Here is a 15683-nt window from a genome sequence, read left to right as displayed (position 1 = left end):
GCGGGAGGACACGGTCTCCATACGAGACCTCGCACCCTCGGGCGCCCCTGAATCACCACCGTTATTATCCACCACTCCTCCCAACCCAACCCCTGTAGACGGCATGCCGGAGCCACAGGACCCTTCGTCGACCACTCAGACACCAGATTCGACGTTGGATACTGCAGCACCGCCGCCGCTGCTACGACGATCAGGACGGCATACAAGGCCCCCTGATAGACTTACCTACACGAACTCTTAGTACACTTCACCCCACCGGACTCAATTTTAAACAAGGGGTGAATGTGGTAAACCACTGTTATTGTTTTCACTGTCGTTCACTACCGTTATCGTTATCGCACATTGTTACCTCCTGCTACTCACTGTGTACCTATGCATGCCTCAGCTGACTCCGCCTACATGACCTGGTATAAAGGTGGCTGCCCGGTAACCCACTTCCTTCTTGGAACCGGTCGTCCATGAGAGGCATGCTCTGTTCTTTAGTTAATAAAAACCTTTTCATTACTTTCCTAATTCATCGCCTTTTATGGAGTAATTGATAAGCGTATCAATTAGTTGCTCCCATCTATACTTCATTCTCTGTGTCAGTATTTTCTTCTCCTTTCATTTATCTGTGTGACAGTCTAGTGAATTAGCACAGTTATGGATATTTCTCTGCACTCAGAAGCTCAATGAATAGTTAGAGCTTGACCATTTAGAAGAAATGCCCCAAGAATTGCCTTAACTGTGTCCTTAAAGACAGAATGCTAGGGAAGGGAAGGGCTGATGCTAATTAAACCATGAAGGCTTAATATACAAACAACGCGTTCCATGCCAGGGATAGAAAACAAGCAGGGTGTATAACGGGTGGCCCATCTGCTACCTCCAGTTTCCTGCCTGGCAGTGAAAGTTAAAATCTACCCCAATATATCTAACTCGGAAATACTCAGTGTTGACAGGGGGTGCCCAAAATGTCAATGTGTTCCCCTTCCCAGTCCTAACATCCCTCACCTTGAATAACAAAATAATGCACCAAGGACATAAAGTGCTTAAGAGAAAAATAAACCAGTTGATGTCTACCCTGGAGGTATTGTATCCTTGTGATATTCCAATGGTAGAAATGCAGCTTTTATTTGAGCTGTTATTTCTCCATCATGAACGTTAGGAAATGGGATCGGAATAATAACCAATCAACAGAAGGGGAAACTCGGGCTTTGGTGCATCGGCATCAGCATCAATTCATAGATCAATCTCCAATTCAGCTACTGAATTAAACACGGTGACATATAACAACTTCATAAAGTGTTAAATAATTCAATTTAACTTGTAAAGGAGGGTTTGGTTTTATGAATATGTATAATTGATGGCCATTCTGAAGTATGTGACTCACTCTCTTTGCAGTCACCGCCACTTTCTCAAGGGCAATTAGGGATGGGCAATAAATGCTGGCCTTGCCAGCGACGCCCACATCCCGTGAATGAATTTTTAAAAAGTGAATGTTAACTTAGTATCATTTATCATTTATGAAAATAATTAATTGACTGCATAATGTTATAAACAACTGCAAACAAAGAATACTTTCACCAAACGGCGTCAATATCAAAAGCAAGAGATAGCAGCTATTCAAAGTTTCATCTACTGAAGCCAATGCATTTATTTTGGAACTAGTGTTTTTTTCTTAAATGTCGGCGATGAAATCTGAAGCAAACAAAAACATTAAAAGATATCACCGGAAGCATACAGTCCAAGAGCTTTATGTAACTCTGCCTTAAATATCAGTGAGACCAGGCTTAGAATATTTCATTCAGTTGTGCCAACACTGATGCAGAGAACAGATAATCAGTGCGTGCCTTTAAAATGATGAGGGGAGTAAATACAGCCTACGCCTGCAAACTCTTGGCCCGACACAGATGGAAAAACAAGAACACACATTTTCAAAATGGCTGAAGTATAGTAGTTAGACTTGCAAAGGTGAAAAATCTTGGGGTAATGTGAGCAGCGTGCAGTGAATGCTGTTACTACAGGTTTCAAAAAGGACAAGAGCCATTTCTAATTCAAGATAAAACACTGAATGAAGATTGGGATGATGACAGAGGGTCTCAGCTCCAAAGGTAGTGAGGGATCTGCAGTATAATGTGCCTCGCTGGTCCTTTTATTACATTATACATTACAATATAAGCCCCACACTAGTGTTGGATTTTGCCGGAGCTCAGAGGGTGGGTTTGGAGGCGGGTCAAAGGTTAAAATCGTTTTGATTGACGGCGGGTTGTGATCCCGCCGTCAAGCTGCCTCCAAACAATTTTCCCAAGTGTCGGGTCCCCGGTTTGTGCATGGACCCGACACCTAGCGGCGGGAAGAGGGTTAAAGGCAATTACCTGCCTATTAACAAGCAGTTGCCAGTAGTTAACAGGCTATTTTTTAATTTTGCTGCTTCTACCCTGGGTTTCCCAATGTCCGGACGCCAGGCCAGGTAAGTGTGGTGTGTTGTGAGTCTGCTGTAATGTTTCTGGATTGATGACAGCTGCAGAAGTGGTGTGAAGGATCCAATGTTGCACTGGTGTGTCTCAGAGCTAAGAAAATGTTGGGAAATGCATTTTTAATACATTCACACATTTCTTTAGGTTACAAGGTTTGAAAACAATGTCCAATGCCACCTCATTGGGAGAACCTCTCTCACCAGTGACAGATTGCTTCTGTCACCTCACCTGCAGCTGCCATCTATTCCAGCCTATGGAGGGAGTCATTGGAGAGCCTGGTTGTAAGAGTTCACCTTTGTGCAGTGATTGTCTGTTTTCAGCACCTCAATGCTGTCAAACACTGAGAAATCAACTTTCAAAAAAAAATTGTGCGTGGTCCCTTATAGGAAACTGGCAGATGACACGTCATCAAATTACATCATCTGACCCGCTTCCTCTTAATTGGCCCGCAAGCCTGCAGAGTGGGCTTAACAAGATCAATCAACGTAAAATCTTAACTGTGGGACAGATAGAGTTGGGGGCGGGACTGGAAGCCGGAATCCACTTGACCCGCACCCAACCCACCTCCATTGATAAAATTGCAGCCTAAGACATTACTAGCAACACCCCAAGATCTTCCCAAACTGGAGGGGGCATGTGGTATTAAGGTAAAAATGTTTTTATATGAACTTGTTTTGAAATTCAAGTAAACGAGATTGACTGGATTACTCTTGGAGCCCAGCTTAGTTAATTCCTGAGAGAATGCCAAGCATGTATGAAAGTAAATAACCATCACTTCTATGGGCGTGCTGACTGCCCTCTGTCAGACCTGCGCTCCAACTCTTCATTTATAATATCTCATAAGTTCCCTCAACCATATTTCCATTATGAATATTGGGCTTACTAGTCTATAATCAACCAGGCAGCATCCTTCCAGTACATTGACCAACTGGCACTTTTTGTGAGTGTAGACAGTGAGTATAAGCAAACTATTCGATCAAAGGGGCCATTACAATTTGGCCAACCGTGCCCTCATTCAACATCACCACATATGTACTTTCAGCAGGGGTCGTTGCCTCAAAAAAGGGCAGGGTTGGGTACTAAATATTCCTGGATATACGGTGTTCAGGAAAGATAGGGAAGGAAAGAAAGGAAGTAGGGAGGCAGTATTGATTAAGGAGAATATTACAGTGCTGGAGAGAGGGGATGTCCTGGAGGGGGTGAAGGACAGAATCTATTTGGTTAGAGCTAAGAAACAATAGAGGTGCCATTACACTACTAGGTGTATTCTATAGGCCACCAACTAATGGGAAAGATATAGAGGAGCAAATTTACAGGGAAATTACAGAGAGGTGCAAGAACTATAGAGTAGTGATAATGGGGGGCTTCAATTAACCTAATATAGACTGGGATAGTAATACTGTAAAGGGCAGAGAGGGGGAAGAATTTCTGAAGTGCATTCAGGAAAACTTTCTTGATCAGTATGTTTCCGGCCCAACGAGGAAGGAGGCATTGCTGGATCTGGTTCTGGGGAATGAGGTGGGTCAAGTAGAGCAAGTGTCAGTAGGGGAACATTTAGGGAACAGTGATCATAGTATCATAAGGTTTAGATTAGCTATGGAAAAGGACAAGGAGCAATCTAGAGTAAAAATACTTCATTGGAGGAAAGCCAATTTCAGTGGGTTGAGAAGGGATCTGGCCCGGGTATATTGGAATCAAAGATTGGCAGGCAAAACTGTAATCGAACAATGGGCTGCCTTTAAAGAGGAGATGGTTCGGGTACAGTCAAGGTACATTCCCACGAGGGGGAAAAGTAGGGCAACCAAAGCCAGAGTTCCCTGAATGATGAACGAGATAGAGAGTAAGATGAAGCAGAAAAAGGGGGCATATGACAAATGTCAGGTTGAGAATACAAGTGAGAACCAGGCTGAATATAGAAAGTTCAGAGGGGAAGTGAAAAAGGAAATAAGAGGGGCAAAGAGAGAATATGAGAATAGACTGGCTGCTAACATAAAAGAGAATCCAAAAGTCTTCTATAGCCATATAAATAATAAACGGGTAGTAAGAGGAGGGGTGGGGCTGATTAAGGACCAAAAAGGAGACCTACGCATGGAGGCAGAGGTATTAAATGAGTACTTTGCTTCTGTCTTTACCAAGGAAGAAGATGCTGCTAAAGTGGCTAGAAATTTGGCTCCTTTGCGCCTGCCGTTAGCGCCTCCAGGGGGCGCTAACGGAGCGCAAAGGGCTTATCGCCCAGGCGGGGGGTGAAAAAAGCACCTCCCGAGAAATTCGGCATGGCTTTGCTGAGGCGCTACCCAATAGCACGGCGCCCCCACCCCGGGCCGCTTCGCCACCAGCGATGACATCATCACCGTGCACCGCAACCCCTTAGCGTCCCTCAAACAGGGCGTAACCTAATTTCGCGTCCATAGTGAAAGAGGAGGTAGTTGAGATACTGGATGGGAAAAAAATTGATAAGGAGGAGGTACTAGAAAGGCTGGCTGTACTTAAAGTAGATAAGTCACCAGGACTGGATGGGATGCATCCTAGGATGCTGAGGGAGGTAACGGTGGAAATTGCAGAGGTACTTGCCATAATCTTCTAATCCTCCTTAGATACGGGGATGGTGCCAGAGGACTGGAGAATTGCAAATGTTACACCATTGTTCAAAAAAGGGTGTAAGGATAAACCCAGCAACTACAGACCAGTCAGCTTAACCTCGGTAATGGAGAAGCTTTTAGAAACGATAATCCGGGTCAAAATTAACAGTCACTTGAACAAGTGTGGATTAATTAAGGAAAGCCAGCATGGATTTGTCAAAGGCAAATTGTGTTTAACTAACTTGATTTGAGTTTTTTGATGAGGTAGCAGTGAGGGTTGGTGAGGGCAATGTGGTTGATGTGGTGTACATGGACTTCCAAAAGGTGTTTGATAAAGTGCCACATAATAGGCTTGCCAGCAAAGTTGAAGCCCATAGAATAAAAGGGATAGTGGCAGCATGGATACGAAATTGGCTAAGTGACAGGAAACAGAGAGTAGTGGTGAACGGCTGTTTATCGGACTGGAGGAAGGTGTACAGTGATGTTCCCCAGGGGTCAGTACTAGGACCACTGCTTTTCTTGATATATATTTATGACTTGGACTTGGGTGTACAGGGCACAATTTCAAAATTTGCAGATGACACAACACTTGGAAATATAGTGAACAGTGAGGAGGGTAGTGATAGAATTTAAGAGGACATAGACAGGCTGGTGAAATGGACGGACACTGTAAGATTCGCAATTTTCAGCAAAAATCACGCAAGAAAACTGGATAAAATAAGACTGTTTATTGACCAAAGTAAGCTTGCACAGAAAAACCTTTGATAAAAAGGGCATACAAAATGGCCGCCAGGCCCCGTGATCAGTTTATGAACCATTTTATTTCTGTTACTGCAAGCCAGACAGGCTTGTGGATTGAAGACAGTGAGCCCACGAAAGCCAGTATCTGGGAACCGAAACTCAGAGCAACAGCATACATATTCAATGGATTATAAGTACAGGATGGGGCCCATCAAGATATGGGCGGACAATGTAAAAACACTTATACCCATTTATCGTACAAAGGAAAAACCGTTTAGCAGCCATCAAGGAAAATGTCCGGACCGATCAATATGCGAACCGAGCCGCGGTGACAATGCAAAGGACATTAACAGACATTATCGGCCAGGAAGGCCAGTTTAAGTTATCACCGGCTCCGTTACAAGACAAAGCGCCCCTGCAGAGATTTCTGCCCGCCAAAATTAATACAAAGACAGGACTATGATTTGGCGGGATATAAGACTGTCCCAAAAGAGTATAACTATGGATTGAAAGTCCATCTAAGTTACTTCTTCTTCACTGCCACGGCTTCTTGTTGGGCGACTTCAGGCTTCCATTTCTTCAAGAACTTTCTTCTACGAGGAACGAACGAAGGGCGGACGGTGCCCGGATCGGCGCCTCTTCCACTTCGGCAGATCGATGAAAACGTTTTCGTCTTTTTAAAGACGGACGGTTTCGGAAAAAGGACAACGTGGCCGATGTTCAGCCAAACAAGGCTCGGCCACGACGAGAAGGCGACGAGGGTGGCCCGGGTACTGGGGTCGGGAGATCATCGACGACCCAGGCCGACGGAGAAGAAACCCTCTGGAGGACTGGCGATCTAGGCCACAAGATTCTCCCATGTGCATAGCCTGCATCTGGGTCTGCTCCATGAACCCAAATCGACTTAGTGGATCTCAACCTTGACGAGCGCTCATCGAGGCTGGGTCTACCCCACCGCCTCGAGGGAGGAGAGAATATCGACTGCGCCAGAAGCTTCCAATCCATGTGACGACGGGAAGCGGTGTCAAAAGTCTGCGAACCCCTTTTCGCGATTTCGAGAGTGGTGAGCATGATCCCAAGTTCCCCAGGTCGAAACTTGGTTTAGGTATAGGGGAGGGAGTTAAGGGAAATCGTAATGTGTTTCCCCTTTTACGATGTGCCGTGTGTTCCCCATTTCCATAGAGTCAAGTTCATAAATTTGTGCATGATTGTAGTTACTTTAATCTGTGCCTATGACATGTATTTTGTAATGCTTCAAACTGTTCAAAAATAAAAGCATCCATTTCGTGCTATTCAGCCTGGTCTATTGAGTCCTCGTCTCTGCACTACTGTTCTCTGCATCTAAGTCCAAGGTCTAGAACCGTAGGGGGGGTGGGTCGAACCACTCAAGGGTAATTCTTGCACGAAGCCTGGCAGGGGGCCAGAACGGGCAAGAGAGCAGGAAAAACCCCCTACAACACGTGGCAGATGAAATTTAACGCAGAAAAATGTGAAGTGATGCATTTTGGTAGGAAGAACAAGGAGAGGCAATATAAGCTAAAGGGTACACTTCTAAAGTGGGTGCATGAACAGAGAGACCTGTGGGTATATGTGCACAAATCGTTGAAGGTGGCAGGACAGGTTGAGAAAGCGGTTAAAAATGCATATGGGATCCTGGGCTTCGTAAATAGAGGCATAGAGTACAAAAGCAAGGAAGTTATGATGAACCTTTATAAAACACTGGTTTGACCTCAACTGGAGTATTGTGTCCAATTCTGGGCACCGCACTTTAAGAAGGATGTGAAGGCCTTAGAGAGGGTGCAGAAAAGATTTACAAGAATGGTTCCAGGGATGAAGGACTTCAGTTACGTGAATAAACTGGAAAAGCTGGGGTTGTTCTCCTTAGAGCAAAGAAGGTTGAGAGGAGATTTGATAGAGGTGTTCAAAATCACGAGGGGTTAGAAATTCATCTCCTTATCGACACTCTGTAGCACCAAGAAATGGCGATAAAATGGCGGCCGCCACTCTTTCGTCAGCTAGTGGCAGGTCCCATGGCAGCCGCCATATTGCTCTTCCCTTTTGCGCTGCTAACTGGCAGCACCCTGGAAAAAAATGACCGCGTGATGCCGTCAATCGGCGTGCAATGGCGACTTATCGTTACCAATGCGAACTTTGACCCTAGCGCTGAATTCAGCGCTGGGTCCTAAGCATGCCAGGTTAACTTGACGTGCAAGCAGACTGACAGTGGTGAGGTCTGCAGCTCTTAAAGGGACACACACATCATTCAGGTAAGATTGAATTTAAGGGTTTGGACTGTTTTTTTGATTTTATTGTAGCTTGCTGCATTAGATGTGAAAAGTGTTTTGAGTGTGTAGGGAGTGCTGCTGGATGCTTGCAAGGGCTCAGATGGTAAATGAAGGCCTTTGAGAAGACAGAACATGCTGCGAATACTCAACAGGTCATGCAACATCCGTGGAGAGAAAAACAGAGTTCACGTCTCAGGTTGACATGCTGCCTGATCAACTGAGTATTTCCAGCATTTTATGCTGTTATTTCATATTTACAGAATCCCTTTGCAGAGGGAAGAGGAAGACGCAGAAGAGGAGGAAGCCGAAGAGGAGGAATCAGACAGAAGGATGCATCCCAGACAGCCACTGTCCGGGATGGAATCATCCACCTACAGTCCCACTGGCTGGGCAGGCTGCCTCTTCTTATTGACCTACTGGCTGGGCTGGCTGCATTTCTTGGGTGTGTGAAATGAGGAAGGCACAAGAGTGGAGTTGTGCTGACGGGAGGGCGGGAAAGCAAGAGGTGCATGCCAGAATGAGGATAATGTACGAGGATACCAGTATCTTGTATCCTTTCAGCCGCACCGCTGGCCAAGGGCTCAGCCATGCCCCTGCCAAGAATGGCGTGCACCGTCTCCTCCAACGGGGTGAGGTGAGGCTAGGAATGGGAGATGTGCCTCGTTATTGGTGCAGATTGTTGGTAAGTGAGTGATTGGGGGTCGTGCATTGAGCTGTGTGTGAGGCTAGTGGTGCAGTTGTTAGGAGACGGCTTTTGAAGATGCATTCGCTGACCTTGACCAGTGGTCTGAGGTCATGAAGCTTCTTTGGGCACTGGAGCCAGGCGGTGGGGGTGACACTGCTGGCAGTGACAGCCATAGTGATGTACTCCCACACCCTTCTTTCTGGAGGGCCTCCTGACCCCTGTGGGTAGAGGGCCGTTCTTGCAGTGTTGACCGCCTGCACAAAGCTGGAGTGCTGCGTGAGACCCTTGGTGCCCCTTCCCTGGCTTGCTGAGCCAAGTGTGTTAGTGCTGAGGCAGTTTTCCTATTTGTTGAGGTTAGGAAGGTAATTCAGCTTTGACAGCTGACTATTCACATTTGGAACTTCTTTTAAATGTTGAATATTTTTTAAAAGGCAGAAAGGGCTGAAAAATGTATTGATTCACTGCATTTTATTTTGTATTGCTGCAGTGTGCATGGCCCCTTTAAATCTCAGACCTCTTCATTGCCCACAATTCCTTTCGAGCTCCACAGCTTCGCTCACAGCGGCTGTGAGAAGCTGCAACACCGGACCTGGACAGGAACTTTGTCCCGGATCCCTCCAGCAATGCCACCAGGACGGTGATGCACAGAAGGTGAGTGCTGCGCCACCGATCTCTGTGCCCCCCAGACCAATTTGACTCGCTTAGCGTTGCAGCCATTTCCAGCGGCCGTTAACTGCACCGGCAACTTTGCTGGTGAACACAAATTTTCCCTCCGATGGGTCTAGACAGAGTAGATAGACAGAAACTGTTCCTATTGGCGGAAGGGTTGAGAACCAGAGGACAAAGATTTACGGTGATTGGCAGAAGAACCAAAGGTGACACAAGGAAAAACTTTTTTACGCAGTGAGTGGTTAGGATCTGGAATGCACTGCCTGAAAGGGTGGTGGAGGCAGACTCAAAAGGGAATTGGATAAGTACCTGAAGGAAAAAAATTGCAGGGCTACGGGGAAGGGATGGGGGAGTGGGACTGGCTGAAGTGCTCTTGCAGAGAGCCGGCATGGGCTCAACTGGCCGAATGGCCTCCTTCTGTGCTGTAACCAATCTATGATTCTATATCAATTAGTCCAATCTAACACCCACATTACCATCCAGCCACACTTGGCAACTTGGCATATTCAATCTGGTGTCCACACTTCCTGTAACGCCCTCAAAAACATCTCTAAGCTCATGAGAGTGCAAAAGAAGTGTAAGTTGCTGTATGGCTCCATGCCACCCCAGCAGTGTGTTTAGCCACAGAACCATTGATTGGCCTAGTGGAACAACATTTTAAAAACTGCATTAGCATAATACAGGAAACGGATTTGCTCACCCTCTCAATCAAGTCATGGTGAAGCTGACATTTTTGATGGTGGCACTGAGAATGAATGGTTGCGCAGATTTTAAGTTAGACCTCTATGCTCCCATTGCCCTTGTATTATCTTTTTTATGTTGGCTTTTAATGGGTATATAATGGGCCTGAATTTGCGATTGCAGGCTTCCCGCGGGCCGATGTCTCCGATCATCAAAAAATCTACGCATTTACCTGGGGGTCCGGGAGATACGGAGGCTTCGCGATCCTGGGCCTCTCCTGGTAGAAATGCATAGACGCCCACGTATCCCAGGGACACAGGCGGTTCGCAAGCGCCCCTGGGATCACGTGGGCTGGCTCTACCAACGTACGGAACTGTCATAAGTATGAATGGTGATTACTTAAAAAATACACAAACACATGAAATAAATGTTTTACAAACATTATATAAAATTAATTAAAATGGCATTAAATTAAATATTTTAAACAAAAATGTAATTTTTTGAAAAAAAATGTATATGTTTTAATGGGGCTAAATATAAACTTACCTTATTGGACAGGGTTTTTAATGTATAAGTGAGTGATAAAATTTTATTTTTCTATTTTTTAAAACTCTTATGCTGGTAATAGCAGACGTAAGAATTCCACGGCCTTGCAGCGGGCGGAGGTTGGGCAAATAGCACAACTCTCCACCGGCAGAGGCCCTTTTCCTGGGGATGCGGGGGATCTGTCAAGGAGATTCTTGACAGATCGCAAGTGCCGGGTTTCAGCGCATGCGCTACGCACGCCTAAACCCGGCACTTGCGCGGCCCCTGCGAGCGCGGGCGCGGGCGCACCTCGTACGCACCCATAGGGGGTCGCAAAATACGGTCCAATAACATTACTTGTGAAGTATTATTCAGCAAGAATGTCACTTCTGTTTACAAGAGCGTCCTTGTTTTAAGTCTCCTTTGTTGCATTAGTAATGATATATGATGGCAGCACAAACAAACTGCCAAAAATAAGTATGTAACATCCTTTGAAAAGCATCAGTGCGCCGGAGAAACAGTTACAATTTTTCTTCCTGTTTTTTTTCCTTCGACTGATGATGTAACTAGGAATCACAAAACATCACTTGTGAGACTTGAGTGGGATGGCATTGTGATGGGTGGCTCTTCTGGCTGTTTCCCTTTCTATCAAGATGGTAATCCCTCTTGACAGAAAACCCGTTGCGCAAACTTTGCTTTTTGAGGAGCGAGAACCGAAAAATGCACTGGGCAGACGCCAAGAAGGATTTGTTGGTTAAATAGTTGGCGACAAATAAAAAAAGACAGAATTTTATCATGCTGCTTCAGCATTGTTTCCCACTCCCTTCACACACCCACCCCCTCCCCGCCCCCACCACCACACTGTAACCACCTGGAAATGCTCCAGTGCCTGTCATAATTCTGGCAAATGAATAACTTTTTTAAAAACAATAATCTGTGTCAGTAACAGCTTTATGTTCCTCGGAGTCCATATCACGGAAGACCTCTCCTGGTCCCTCAATACCTCCTCTCTGGTGAAGAAGGCCCAGCAGCGCCTATATTTCCTAAGGAGGCTGAAGGGATGTCACCCCTGATCCTCTCTAACTTTTACCGCTGCACAATAGAGAGAATCCTGACGAACTGTATCACAGTATGGTATGGCAGCTGTAGCTACTATGACCGGAAAGCCCTGCAGCGGGTAGTCAAAACTGCCCAACGCATTACCGGCACCCGGCTACCAACCATAGAGCACATATACCAGAAATGCTGTTTACGGAGGTCACGGACCATCATCAAAGACCCTACCCACCCCAGCCACAGTCTGTTCGCCCTCCTGCCATCTGGGAGACGTTACAGATGCATTCGCACCCGTACGACCAGATTTAGGAACAGCTTCTTTCCCAGGGCTGTCATCCTACTGAACTCCACAAATAAACTCTAAAGCCTGCACATCTGCCAATGCACTTTATTATGGTTATGTTTATGTTAATGTATTACAAGCCAAATGAATGTTGAATGTTTAAATGTCTTAATCTAAATGTACACTCTCGGGAGCCGCAAGCCTACATTTCGTTGTACTGCACTTGTGCACTAACAATGACAATAAAGTTGATTATTATTATTATTATTAATAACAAGATATAAATTGACCAATCGCTGCACACAAAAAAAAATAAAAACAGCTCCTACAAATGAATTGTTGAGGGTCCAACATTTAGCCCATAGTTAGCCTCATTTTACATTGTTTAAATTAGCATATTCAAATTGTCACGGCGATCTGTTACTGTCCTGCTTTAGGGGTCGCTGCCTCCATCCTTGGAGAACCCTGGATCTTATTTCAATGGTCAGTAAACAGATGATGGCCTCCAGCATTGTTTTGGATAAAATGCCTGTTTACCCTGGAACTACAGGAAGCATCAAAAGAAAAAGAACATGCTTCAAAGCAATTCAGTGCAGGGTTGTTTGTCATTAGGATTTCAGTATGTGTGAAATTACTTACTATGTCACCAGTTCTGACGAAAGGTCATCGACCTGAAACGTTAACTCTGTTTCACTCTCCATGGCCTGCTGAGTGTTTCCAGCGTTTTCTGTTGTTATTTACTATGTCACTATGTTCACTTGAATGGTAAAAGGCATCCTGCAGTACGATTTTAGATTTTGTCCTTCCAAACTTGGCTAGAGAAAGCATTTTGAGCTATATAACACCTTGATGAAGTAACTTCTGGTTACAGGTCTAACGCCAGTAGTGGGAGCAAGTTGAGGTGATGAAATAAGAGTATTACATCAGAAACATTGACACTATTGGCTTAAGTGTGAATTTTCTTGTCGTGCATTTTTAAAAACTATTTTAAGTTGAGCGAGCAAAGTGAAGAGTAAATACCCATAATACAGGACACCACCAAGGTTGAAAAGAGAAAAAAAGAGGACAAGATAAATCAAGAAAGAGTGAATAGGTGACTCCAAGCCTGGGTTTTAAAAGGTTATACAGGAAACTTTCTGGTATCCGGCACTGACGGGACTGAGCTGGTGCCGTTAGATCAAAACTGCCGTATAAACCAGCGGCAATGTTAAAACATACAGAGCTTTTCAGCTCCGTGTGAATCAACAAACCCTGTTGCTTAGCAACAGCTTCAAAACAGTCGGCTGCAGCTGCAAGCGTCTCTAGCTGAAGCTGTTGCTTAGCTACAGACCTTGCAGAGCCTGACTGGGGAAAAAAAAGCAACGAGAAGTAAAAAAACTTATAGAAAATGGCTCCTGAATTTTGCCGGTAGATAGAGCTTTCCGGACCTTTAACCTCCGGTTAAACGAAAGTTTCCTGTATATTGTAGAAGGAAGGAAACACTGAGGGACATGAGAGGCTCCATGGTTTTGAGATTCAGGGAAAAAAATGAGTTACAGTATGAGATGATGCAATGAGTCTTGATTTTAATAGCGAGAGGAGGAAAACTATGAAGAACAGTGCCGTTTCAGCTTCGGAGGAACAAGAGGAAACGTTCACTGGAGCACTGACTATAGCATTAATGAAAACTGAAACCAGAAAGGTTGCAATGGAGAAAAAAAGATGTTGGAGACCATTGGCAAGAGAAGGATCATCAATCAGACAAGATTTCCCTTGAATCTGGTCCAAGAGTGTGAGAGAGGTGTTGGGAGTTTCCTTGCAAAAGTACAGAGCTTTGAGCACAGAGGACTAGAGTTGGACCAATCTGTTTAACAGAGTGAATTGCAAACAGAGTGAGGACTTTAAAAACGGGAATTTGGTGAGAGGGGGAATTGGGAGCAGAGGGGGAAGGAGGTGTGAAGTATTTTAAACCAAGGGGCAACAGTAAATAAGTAAATATATCAACAGATAATCAGTAATCAACTAGACCGAAGAGGATAAAATTAAAATTAAAGAGGCTTATTAAGAAGATGGAAGACCATGGAATTAAGGGGAAAGTGGCGGAATGGATACGGAATTAGCTCAGTGACAGGAAGCAAAGTGTGGTGGTGGATGGATGTTTTGCACATTGAGGGGTGGTTTGCAGTGGTGTTTCGCAAAGGTCAGGTTTGGGTCCATTACTCTTTACAATTTTTATAAATGACCCAGACTCAGGTGTAGGGAGGATGCATTATAAAGTTTGCAGATGATACGAAACTTGGCAAAGTAGTAGATAGCGATGAGGATAGATATAGGCTTCAGGATGACATAGTCAGGAGGGTGAAATGGGCAGAAGCATGGCAGATGCACTTTAGGAGGAGTAATGTGGAAAGACAGTACACTATAAATGGCATGATTTTGAAAAGTGTAAATGCACAGAGAGACCTCGGTGTCCATTTACACAAATCCTTAAAGGTGGCAGGGCAAGTTGATATGGTGGTTAAAAAAGCGTATGGATTCCTTGGGTTTATAAATAGAGGAACAGAATATAAAAGCAATGAGATCATGCTAGAACTTTACAAATCACTGGTTAGGCCTCAGCTGGAATATTGTGGACAATTCTGGGCACCACACTTCAGGAAAGATGTAAAGGCCTTAGAAAGGATACAGAGGAGGTTTACCAGGATGTTACCAGGGATGAGGGACGTCAGTTATGAGGAGAGGTTGGAAAGGTTAGGACTGTTCTCCTTGGAACAGAGAAGGTTAAGAGGTGACCTAATAAAGGTTTTCAAGTTGATGAGAGGTTTTGATAGAGTAGATAGAGGAAAACTATTCCCTCTGGCAAGTGGGTCAATAACCAGAGGTCAAAGATTCAAAAACATTGGCAAAAGGTCGAGAGGGGAGACGAGGAGAAATGTTTTCACTCAGAGAGTTGTCTTGATCCGGACGCTCTACCTGAAAAGGTGGTGGAAGCTGATTCCATCAATAATTTTAAAAGGGAGTTGGACGGGTGCTTGAGGATGAGGAACAAAAAGCAGGGATGTGAGACGAAGCACGACGGCTCTTTCAAAGAGCCAGCACAGGCACGACGGGCCGAATGGCCTCTTTCTGTGCTGTAAGTTTCTATGATAGTAACAGACTTCAAGAGGACATAGACAGACTGGTGAAATGGGCAGTCACATGGCAGGTGAAATTTAATTCAGGGAAGTGTGAAGTGATTCATTTTGGTCGGAAACATGATGAGAGGCAATACAAACTAAATGACACAATTTTGAAGAGGGTGCAGGAACAGAGAGTCCTGGGGGTGTACGTACACAAATCTCTGAAGGTGGCAGGACAAGTTGAGAAGGCAGTTAAAAAGGCATACAGAATCCATGGCTTTATAAATAGAGGCATAAAGTACAAAAGCAAGGATGTTATGCCGTTATAAAACACTGTTTAGGCCCCAGCTGGAGTATTGTTGGCAATACTGGGCACGACACTTTACGAAGGATGTCAAGGCCTTAGAGAGTGTGCAGAGGAGATTTACTAGAATGGTACCAGGAATGAAAGACTTCAGTTATTTGGAGAAAAGAGAGAAACTGGGGTTGTTCTCCTTAGAGCAGAGAAGGTTAAGGGAGATTTAAAGAAGTGTTCAAAATCATGAAGGATTTTGATAGAAACTGTTTCCAGTGGCAGAAGGGTCAGTAACCAGAGGACACAGATTTAAGTTGATTGGCAAAGGAA

The 15683-nt window shown here is 44.8% G+C and overlaps 1 long non-coding RNA gene across 1 annotated transcript in view; it reads left to right on the top strand.

The window, feature by feature from the left end:
* The first annotated feature begins 2258 nt into the window (after window positions 1-2258).
* The window catches only part of LOC147112298 (uncharacterized), a 49030-nt gene continuing 35605 nt past the window's right edge, over window positions 2259-15683 (top strand). The window contains exon 1 of the long non-coding RNA XR_015079650.1: window positions 2259-2449. This is a non-coding gene — a long non-coding RNA (uncharacterized LOC147112298). The remainder of the gene's footprint in view (window positions 2450-15683) is intronic.

Source organism: Somniosus microcephalus, chromosome 9 (genome assembly GCF_052327205.1).
Source record: "Somniosus microcephalus isolate GS21.2 chromosome 9, FLI_Smic_1.0, whole genome shotgun sequence".
NCBI classification, from domain to species: Eukaryota; Metazoa; Chordata; class Chondrichthyes; order Squaliformes; family Somniosidae; genus Somniosus; species Somniosus microcephalus.
This window is presented reverse-complemented; position numbering and strand designations above follow the sequence as displayed.